This window comes from Ochotona curzoniae, unplaced genomic scaffold (genome assembly GCF_017591425.1).
Source record: "Ochotona curzoniae isolate NIBS_2020 unplaced genomic scaffold, NIBS_Ocur_1.0 contig_3498, whole genome shotgun sequence".
NCBI classification, from domain to species: domain Eukaryota; kingdom Metazoa; phylum Chordata; class Mammalia; order Lagomorpha; family Ochotonidae; genus Ochotona; species Ochotona curzoniae.
Window position 1 is genome coordinate 36,654,583 of NW_024465885.1, and position 11,302 is coordinate 36,665,884.

General features: G+C 37.9%; 1 non-coding gene across 1 annotated transcript; it reads left to right on the plus strand.

The window, feature by feature from the left end:
* The first annotated feature begins 5,918 nt into the window (after positions 1 to 5,918).
* LOC121156983 lies at positions 5,919 to 6,030 on the plus strand. Its single transcript, XR_005883963.1, has one exon. It is a non-coding gene; the product is annotated as a U6 spliceosomal RNA (small nuclear RNA).
* The last annotated feature ends 5,272 nt before the right edge of the window (positions 6,031 to 11,302 follow it).

Consider the following 11,302-nt stretch of genomic DNA (forward strand, 5'->3'; position numbering starts at 1 on the left):
TATCTATAAATATAAAAGTAGTAAATTCTCCTTAAGCCAATAACATATACTGAAATAGAGTTTTAAAGCAATGCATACATACACACACACACACACACACACACACACACACACACACACACACAATGCTTCCCAACTGGTTTGAAAGGAAAAAAACAAACATTATCTGTATCATTGAAATGAAATGACATAAGCAATATCATGTTATCATATTGCCAAATATGTAATCAGCAAAAACTAACCTACAGTCTAAGGACTTGCTTTCAAGAAGTACTATAAATAACAGTTTACCTTTTGAAATACATTCCTTTAAAGCCCAAGGGGCCACTAGATTTGTTCATTATAGCTACCATTTGAAGTATTGTCTCCAAGCAAAAAAAAAAAAAAAGAAGAAGAGAAGAGAAAAATAATCGCATTTTCTTGAACAACAGAAAACTATAGAAAATTGGCCTAGATGTGACTGAAGTGTTACACTGGTTGCTCTTCTTACAAGTATTGTGAAATCAAAGTTTTGTGAAAATCAAAGTTTCAAGCTTTATGCACAATATGACAGCAACTCCAAATTTGACAGAGAACTTTCATAAAATAAGTAAAAGCGCGTAGATGAAACACACCTAAATGCTCCAGGCTATTTCAGAAAACTTACACATTGGATTTGAATCACGCTTCATTCAAGATTTCTGTAAGTGCATATCCTGGGAGGCAGCAGGTTCAAGTACTTAGTTCCATTCTACTGCATTTGAGTTGTTGACTCCTGGTTTGGCTTCACCCATGCTGACAGCCACAGGTTTCAAAAAGTAAAGTAACAAATGGGTGCCACTTTCTACTTTTCCTCCTCCTCCTCCTCCTTTTCCTCTTCCTCCTCTTATTTTTTAATTTTTATTTTTGAAATTTATCATACAAATCTGTAAAGTGTTGGATTCCCCTACAGCCAATTTATACCCCTCACTGATTTGTCCTCTTGATCACCTTCATCTTCTCTCTTTAACTCTCTCTCTTTCTCTCTTTGATGTAGTCCGCACATGTAAATACTCCTTCAAATACTGAAAACTTAACTTTCTGTCTCTAACTGAAGGGAAGGGTGATGAAGATGATCCTTGAGACTGAGTCACGACAGTGCAGATTACTGCTGTCCTGCCTTCCTTTCTACTGGATTCTAGCTATTCTACTGCCCTTGGCTATTTCCAGACAAAAGGTCTCAGCCATTTGTGGAAAAAGAATATTCCCTTTTAAAATTTTCTGTTCGTTTATTATCTTCAGCAACAGCAGAGAGAAAAGAAAGTGATAAGTACCGTTACTATCTCACAAGGGCACTGATGTGCTGGAGATAAGCTCCAACTGAATCTGGAGCTCAGCAGGGGTGTGTGGATCAGCAGGAGAAAAAGAGAAGAGAGAATCAAGAAGGCCTAATAGGGTAAGGACCCATTTTAAAGGACAGAGAAACATTAGCCATTGTGAAGCAGTGAGGGCACATTCCAGAAAATAGGAGAGAAAGAACAACAACAGAGGGGTACCTGGAGACTGACAGACACAGGAAAGCAGTGGAGACAACATTGTGGTGTTGCAGTGACTGATACCCCAGCAGCATTCAGCAAACCGAGATCTGAACTCCACTGGCAGCCAGAACTCTACCAGCAACCAGGTGGGAAAGGACTTACACCAAGAGCTCCAGAGGTGAACCCCGAAAAAGAACTGCTCATCCTGCTGCTGTTTGATTTGACCAGGAGCAGAGACAGTACAGTAGATCCCAGACAGGCAGTGTGGGAACAATGTGGATTTCACAGCCCAGGCCTCTCCCTAGAGCCAAATCCATCACCATTATGTATAGGGTGCATGCACGGAGCTGGGAGTGAACTCATTCCTGGCTCAGCAAATTGCAACAACATGGCATCCTACAGGTTCCACCCAAAATAGGTCTGGGTAGCCCTCAGACCTGACGGCCAGCAGATAAAGAACTCTAGTAGTGTGACAGCAGATGCCATTTCCTTCAGTGTGGCAAGAGCTCAAGACCTCAGGGACAACAGTGAGCATAGTGCATTGCACTAGTCCCACAGGAAAATAATGCAGATTTTGGCATAGTACAGGTCAAAATAGGTCCATGTGGCATCCAGACCTAATGTCCAAAAGGTTCTGCCAAGATCACCACCTACACCAACCTAGCTGTGAAGGACACCTGGTGTCTCTCTAATCCTAGGAACTGCTTGAACCAAAACTGGGGTAAAGGTTTAAAGACAATGGTGCAGCCTCTGCATGGTATCACAGGAGGTGGAGACCAGTGAGTCAGGATCTGGGGCTACTGAGACCATGGTGGAAATCTAACATAAGAACCCAGAACTGGAACTCGCTGGAGGGAGTGGCACAACTGACTGCAAGCAGAGGTGTGTACCAACTGCAATAAGTAAAACCAAAGTGCAGACTTGTGTGTGACATAGCTTAGAAACCTGCCCCAAAGAGAAGATTGTGATAACCAGAAGTGCAATGACCAAGAGGAAAAGAAGAGACAAAGGCACAATGAATATTACTGAAGACTCCCCTGCAAAGGAGCAAAACCCTTTGCCAAACTCACAGTTAACTGAGGAAGACATCAAGAAAATGTGGGATGTAGAATTCAAAACACTTGCTATAAAACTTCTTATCAACAACTAGAAGCACATAAAGTTGGTATTCAAGGAATTCAAGGATTATGTCACACTGGAAATGAATCAAATGAAAGCTGATATATCAGAAATGAAGAATGCAGTGGAGCAAATTAAAAGTACAGTGGAGAGTCTCCAAAATGGAATGAAGGAGGCAAAATAAATAATCTCAAAATTAGAAGATATTTCCTGTCACAGGGAGAAACAAGCAAAAAGCTGGCAACAGAGCTGGATCTGGCTGAAAAAAGTATTCAAGAATTGAAAGGCACTATTAAAAGGACTAATATAAGAGTTATGGGAGTTCCAGAAGGTACAAAAAGAGAAGCTGGATTCACATTTGTATTTAATGAAATAATAAGGGGAAATTTCCCTAATAGAGAAAGATTTGGGAAACAACATCCAGAAGGGACACAGAACTCCCAGTATGGTTGACCAAAAGTCTCCACCAAGACACATGATAATCAAGCTCTCCTCAACAGAACATAAGGAAAAAATTCTTAAATGTGCATGAAAAACATCACTGGACATACAAAGGAATGCCAGTTAAACTCACAGGAGACCTCTCACAGGAAACTCTACAGGCAAGAAGAGAATGGAGTGACATATTCCAAATTTTAAAAGCAAAAAGTGTTGGCCTAGGATAATGTACCCAGTAAAACTCCCTTTTGTCTTTGAAAATGAAATAAAATCCTTCCACAGTAAGGAAAATTGAAAAGAATATGCGTCTTCCAAACCTGACTTACAAATGATAGTTAAAGATGTTCTCTTGATAGAAAAAAAGGAAGAATGCCCACCAAAACCAAAGGCAAATGTGAAGAACATCCCAGTAAAATAACAACAGAGACTAAATCAATGAACAACTCATTGCTAAAACACAGGACCAAATTATCACCCATTCATGTTAACCCTGAATGCAAATGGGTTATACTCATCAATCAAACATCATAGATTAGTAGACTGTATTAAAAAACAAAATCTACAGGAGACATATCTCACCAACAAAGACCAAAGGGAAATATATCTCGTGGATTTTTTTTTTTGTTACTCTCCGTTCCTCAAAACACTTTCTTCTGATTATTCAATGACTCAGAGATCATACACTAGTATCATTTTCTTCAAGAAGGTTCTTTTTTTTCATTTCTTAAATGACAAATTCATCATTCAGTAGTATGTTATTTAACTTCATGGTGTTGTTATTTTTTTCTTCCTGTTACTGATTTTGTTTTGTGGCTTTTCATTTAAGGGGATGTGTAGTAACTGTGTAATGGTGATATCATATCTAGCAGCATGTTATTTTATTTCATGGCATTGTAAATTTCTATTTTTCTTCCTGTTGTTGATTTTGTTTTTGTGGCTTTTCATCTAAGGAGATGTATAGTCACTGTGTAATGGAGACAATCATATCCAGATGTGAGGATACAATGCAGTATGCATTTCTACTTCCAGACAAAGATGGGCTTCCTATTAAACTGTTTACTATATCTTGACAATAGGACGCTGGACTCTCTGCCATTGTCCATGCCCTCAATGATGGACGTATGAGCGTGTATGAAGAACTATATCACTTTGTACAATGAAAGTAAGTCAGATGGCCATACGTAATTGTCATTAACACAAGAAAGAGAAATTATCTGTAAAAAGAACTAATAAATTGTCCTATTATCAATTTCCTGTCAACCAAAATTAATCACTTACATTTTTTAATTATTTCTAACAGTAAGTATTGATAAATTCAATTTTGCTTGAAATATATTTATTCAGATAACATCTGCCTGTAAGTCTGAATAAGTTTATATTTCTTTTCAAATATTCAAAAAATAAGAATATTTGTTTTTCCCTACCAACTTACATGGCTTGGATTCCAAGGGAATTAAATTGCATTTGGGATCTATGGTTTTCTGTTGATCATTTTTTTTCTTTGGGAAGCCAGAAATAAATACCATCTGGACACAGTGTTTTATCATCAGATGTTTTAATTTCTTGATCATGTGTTCTGGCAAAACATAATTTTCCTTCAGTGTTTGTTTTTCCTGCTCTGAAAACTGTTGTTGGCATCTGTGTCTCTCTTAACACAGAGACAAACAAACCTTTGGGGATTTGGCAATGCCTCCATTTGATGCAAATCCATTGTTCTCCCATATTTTACTGGCAGAGGTCTTGAAAAATAATATGAAACTAGAATTGGGAATCCTAAGGGTAAGATCAAGGGTCTGCACCAACCTGCCTGCCCACTGCTCCTTTCCCCTCACTCCTCTCACCTGGATTACCTGTTACCAAAAAATATATCCACCTAGACACATCTATTTTATCTTTTCAGGAGGGTTCAGCGGTCCCATACATATACAACTTCACTTATCCTTGCAGGACCTTAGACAGATAAAGGGGAACTTGGGAAGATTTTCAGATGACCCTGACAGATACACAACCATGACAGACCTTCCAGAGTTTGTCCCAAGTCAGTGACCTTGCCTGGAAAGATGGAACGTTACTTGTGAGACTCCGAAAAGAGATTGAAAGAACAAGCTGCACTCCAGGCTTCAGAATCTACTTTCCTTATGCCAGTGGAAAACTTAAAACTCTCCACCCACCTTCTTACAGGGGAAGGATAAGACCTTTTAACTGGCCCAGAGGCTACTTCTAAGGGAAATGACCTCCTCACAATTATAAAACAGATTGTGGGGACCTGTAAGGTTTGTCTGAGAAACAACCCCATAAATCAGAGGCTTCCTCTCTCCTCAGTGTACAAAGAAAAACATAATCAGGAGAGGAATACCAATTATGTTTCACTCATATTTCTTTAAAAAAAAAACATAGTCAATATCTGTTGGTATAGGTAAACACTTTCACTAACTGGATGGAAGCCTTTACCAAGAAAAAAGCAGAAAACTCAGAGTAATCGCAACACAGAGAAGTGTTCGAGCAAGCCAGAGAAAAGATGACCTGCGAAAGGAGTCCTTTGTTGAACAGAGCCAGACAGGGCCCCCTGACCAAGATGACCTGCGAGTCCAGGGCTGAACACATTCCATGCACACTGCTTCTGAAACCTATTCATCGACTTCGTTTTGTGCAACATGCTTTCTCTTGGAGAGGGCTTGTTGTTTGATGTCAAGCTTACTCTCTTCTCTTTTTATGTACTACATATTTGCTAAGATACTCTGTGTATCTTTCCCATTAACATCCAATAAGTATTCACACAGATCTGTTTGTAAGAGTCATCAGTGAATAAATAAATCCAGGATATAAACATTCTTTGATATATCATGCAATAAAACGAAATAATACCTGCTTGTGTCAGCAGCACAAATACCAAAATTGGAATGATACAGAGATGAACAAATGATTAGCATGGCCTCTGTGCAAGGATTGCACATAAAATGATACCATACACATGATTAATTTAACTTCTGGTAATTTTATGATTACACTAAATGTTGATGAAACAACCATTAATGAGATCAGTATATTCCATATATTCTTTAAACAGTATTTAAAAAAAATCTCAGAATTTTGTTTCCACCACCTCACACATTGCCTGATAAAAGCTGAATAAAGTTGAGAAAATGTGAAATGAATAATAGATAATTCAATAGTGCAGTGAAGAGAGACAAGATTTTGCAAGGAAATTGTAACAAGTGATGACTAACACTGGACGCTTGTGCTCCTGTACCATATTTCTTTTTACAGGTAATTCTATGACATTCCACAGAATCTGGTATTCAATGAATCAACCATAGAATTCATTCTTCTAAAAGCAGTATAAGATTGCCCCATGAATCAAAATATCTAATCTTTACATAGTTGTGGGGCAAAGGAGCCATTTACCTTTTACAGGAAAATGAAACCTCTGAGGAAGAGTGTACCTAAACAGATGAAATTTACAGGGTGGCTTAAATCATACTATATACATGGATCACATAGTAAAGAAAGGCTACTGCTGTGATTCAAGGGATGTTACCTTAGGCCAATGTTATTGAATTAACCTGCGTCTCATGGGGGGCAAAAAAAAAGGAAATACTAATAAAAAGCCTATGAAATGGTTTAATGTTCACAGTGGCCAGGAACTCACTGATAAATATTGTTCTGGGCTGAACAAGTAATACGAGGATTAAGAATGGTAATAAGAAACTGGATTGTTCTGTGTAGGCTGCATATTGCAGAGTTCAGTCATGCAGACAACTGTGTGGTAGGACAGATTGTGAGTGTAAGGGAGTGGATGGAGCAGGGCAAGCCAGACCAGAACCCCACAGTCAGCTCATCACTGCAACAGAGAAATAGACCGGTCTGTCCTGCAGCACTTTGTTTCTGCTTCCACCTTTCTTAACGCATGTGACTCAAATGATTGGCATGTGCCAGTCTTCTGCCAACAGTTCATCATACACATACCCAATCCCTAACTTATGAAATGTCATTTTCTTGATGACCCAAATATTCTGATTTGGGACTGATTATGAAATATTATCATTTTCCCACCTACTTAATTATATTATTAATTCAAGTCCACTCTTAAAATCATTTAATTGTATACTTGTATTTTCTTTTAAAATGAAACTATGGAAATTTGAAAACTCAGAATCCACACACATAATGAATTGATGAAAATAAAATAAATGTGAAGTTTTCCCTCAAACCTAAAGATAAAATAAAGCAGTTTTGATTCAGTCATTTTATGACTTTGCTGTAAGTCCTAAAATAGTAAAACTCCTGACCTCTTTAAATGAAATAATGATTTTTTTTCACAAGACACAAATGCTATTTAAAGAACACACCTTTTTTTAGATTTTGAGCTTTGTCTGCCACAAGTAATAGTACAACCTGAATTCAGGACCATCTTTGCCTCAGGCACATTGGGAATGTGAAGTCCTTGCAATTTCTCATTCTTTGTAAGTTAAAAATGGACTTTAAATATCATAAGAGTTTCAAGCCTAGATAGACACTATCTAATCTAGAAACTCTATGTCATCATTTCCTTTGCAAGATCCAAATGAAAAAAAAAAATCTCAAAAATGGTTTTTGGAAATGTATGATTTAAAAATCTCTCAGTTTACAATAATGAAAAATGTGACTTAAATTAAGAAAAGTGGCAGAAAATTGCTGGCACCCTGTTATTAAGCTACTACCTATAACACTGGCACCCTATGTGGTGATTTGAGCCCAAGCTGCTCTCCTCTGACCCTACTTTCTGTTAATAACCCAAGAAAGCAGCATGACACAACCCAAGTCCTTGAGTTCCTGCCCTCACGTGGGAAGTCTGAATGATGGATTTTAGGTCCCTGACTTTGGCCTAGTCTAGCACCATCATTGTGATCATTAGAGAGTGAGCAGTAGATGTAAAATCTATCTTTCCCCCTCCTTTACTCTGACCTCCAGAAAAAAACTAAACAAATCTAAAAACAATAACTATTCTTACCTATCAGAAAATATTCATTCATATTTATACACATTCATATGTGTATAAATATTTATGTTTATTTATATTTGAAGAATTGAGTGGATGTTTGACCCATGAGTTAAGATTCTGTTTCAGTGCCCATATTCCCTATCAGAGTGCCTGTGGTCCAGTTCTGACTCTGTTCCTCATCCCAGCTTCCCAATAATGAACTCTCTGGCAGACAGTAAGTGATGGATCAAAAACTGGCCATCCTTGAGGGAGGCCCAGAGTCAGTGCTTGGCACCAGGTTCTCTTCCCTGGCAAGGCTCAGCCCTGTTCATCGCAGGAAATTAAGGAATGAACAACAAATGGGATCTGTAGTACATCTTTAAAACACAACATTTGTAGGGCAGATCTGATAGAGGTGAAATCTTTCCGTTTTTGCTTGCTTTGAAAGTATTTTGCTTCATTTTCAAATAAAAGGAAAGCTTTGTTAATTATATTATTCTGGGCTGATAGTTGGTTTTGTTTGTTTATTTTGCTTATTTTCATTTAGGACCTTGAATATATCATTCGATTCTCTCTGGATTATAGAGTTTCCTCCGACAAGAAAGTCTAATTGAAGTTCCTGCGTAAGTTAATTGACTTTTCATATGTGCACATTAAGTATCTTCTCTTTACATTCAACAAAAGTGAGTTTGATGATTTGGGTCATAGCTCATATCACTTCTGGTCAAATTTATTTGATGTTCTCTGCCCTTTCTATATTTGGTGGCACTGGTGGGGTCTGGGCCATGATATCTAACTCATTCCCATGCCAGTCCAATAGGGCATTGTCACTTAGCTTCTGCTCATGATTCCATTTAAAAAAAATAAAATCTGCTTGTGATCGGGATTTTTTTTTTTTATTGTTGCTTACATTGTATTATGTAGTACAGTTTTATAGGCGCTGGGGATTCCCCCCACCCCTCCCATACCCCTCCCCCCATGGTGGATTCCTCCACCTTGTTGCATAACCATAGTTCAAGTTCAGTTGAGATTCATTGCTTGCAAACACATGCCTAGCATAAAGTTCAGCGTCTTATTGTCCAGATAAGTTCAGTGGCCTCTTGGGGAGACCTTCTATAGTCTGAAGATAGGTCTAACAGAGTAAAGATCCAGTCAGTTAAAAGCCCCAACAAGGCCTCAGTATCAATATACAACATTATGGAATTAATTGACATAGTATTGGGTAAACAATATGTTAAAAATAATGCAAGTTCCATTCTTCGAAACATCTGGGTTGAGACAGTATCAATGACAGATTTTTTTTAAAAATGAGCAAGACCTGCAATTCTATTGCTTGATTCACCTCCCGTGTTTCCACTTGCCTGCCAGTGGAGCTCTGATTGCGCTGGGATGTCTGCTCACTGCTCCAATGTGCTCTCTCCATGTCCATGGGTCTCTAGGCATACCTCTGTCACTGACCTGTCCTCTGCTTCCCAAGAGTTTTAATTCTGATGTATTTCCAGTGTCTAAACAAATCACTGTCAGTAGATGTTTGAATAAAAACTTAACCTAATTAAACTTTAGTCACTATCCTTGTAACCTCTAGCTCGTGCTGTCTATATTCTAACCTATGGTCTCAAACACTATTACGTAAATGTCAAAAATGCACTAAGAAACCATACTTATAATGCTATTTTTGAGGAATCACGAAGTTGGGATTTATACACAATCACAGCTGTGGAAATGATGCCTTCATTACCAGTGAGCTATTACTAAATTTCCCCAACTAGAACATAATAATCATATGGAATATTTTGTTTTGTTATGTTTATTTTTTGCATTTTTCATTTGAAAGTTTTGATGTACATATGGCTGTGATACAATATGATAATGAAATACATGAATTCAGTGTGTGAAGGTAAAAGCCAGTTAGCATTTCTGCCACTTAAATATGACTACCTCTATGGGTGAGGTAATGGAAAAGGAAGTCAGGAGCCAGGAACCTCATGCACATCTCCCATGTGTGTGCAAGGGCCCAAGCACTTGGGTCATACTCTCCTACCTCCCAGGCACATCAACAGGAATCTGGATTGGAAATGGAGCAGCTGGGACTTGAAGCAGAGTCCATACGGGATTCACAGCAGCACAGGGAGGAATTTTGCTGGCTATGCCACAGTGCCAACTCCAAGATTTGCATTTTATGTGTGTGTGTGTGTGTGTGGTGTGTGTGAGTGTGTGTGTAATAGGGTGAAAATGTTATATTTTCAGAGTTTATTACCAGAGGGATTTTATACTTTTTTTCAGTCCATTAGAAATCTTACTACAATTAAATGCCAATTAAATGCATACTTGAAGGCAGTAAATTGGTAGTCATCAAAAGATTAGAAATATTTGTCCTTAAATGTATTTATTCTATAGTCTTCAAAATATTTTATGACATACTATTTCTCAAAATCTTTTTATAGCGCTGTAACTAGAGACTACATTGTTTATTTACATGTGCAAAGACCATGATCTCATGCATGTATGATGCATACATTTTGCGTTCCTGAAAATTCCCAAACCCCTCATTAATCTAAAACACTCTTCCTCAGCTTCCACTTCTTTCTTCTTTATTCATCCCTGACCCAAGATGTTCTAGGTGGAATTTTGCATTTCCCTAAAATCCATATGTTTGAACTCCAAGAAGATAAGCAAGGTGGTAGTATTAGCACTTTGGGTCCGTGGGAGGTGATTACGATAGCTCAGGAGAAGCATAGTTAAGACTCTCAGAGTCCTGAGACAGCTTCCCTCTCTTCGCTCTGAACATGAGCAGGAAGTAAAACCAGCAGTCTGGAAGTGAATCAGCCCCAGAACCTAATGATGCAGGGCTCCTAATCTGAAATTTTGAATTCTCAAACTGTAGAAAGTAAATAAAGCCATGTACTTGCATCGCTTGTATACCCTCTATCTAGATGCCCATGCAGAATTAAGTTCCCGCATTATCTGCTGGTACAGATTTCTCTTAGTGCTTTCAGAACCTTGTAATTCATTCTCAGTAATGGATGCTTCCTCACTGTAAGCTTGTCTTTGACAAGAATTTTGTGATACTCTTTCACACTCTCCACAGATATTATAATACCTAATATAAATCGAGTGTTCAATAAATGATTATTTTATTACCAAATTAATCACCAGTCAATGCTTTTTCATAGAGATTATATCACTGCCAAATAAGCAAAAAGTTAGTATTTGCTAACAAAATTTTAAAGCCATATATAATATGCATGCTATGCAATTTGGAATGTTTTGGAAAGGGATTGAGCTACAT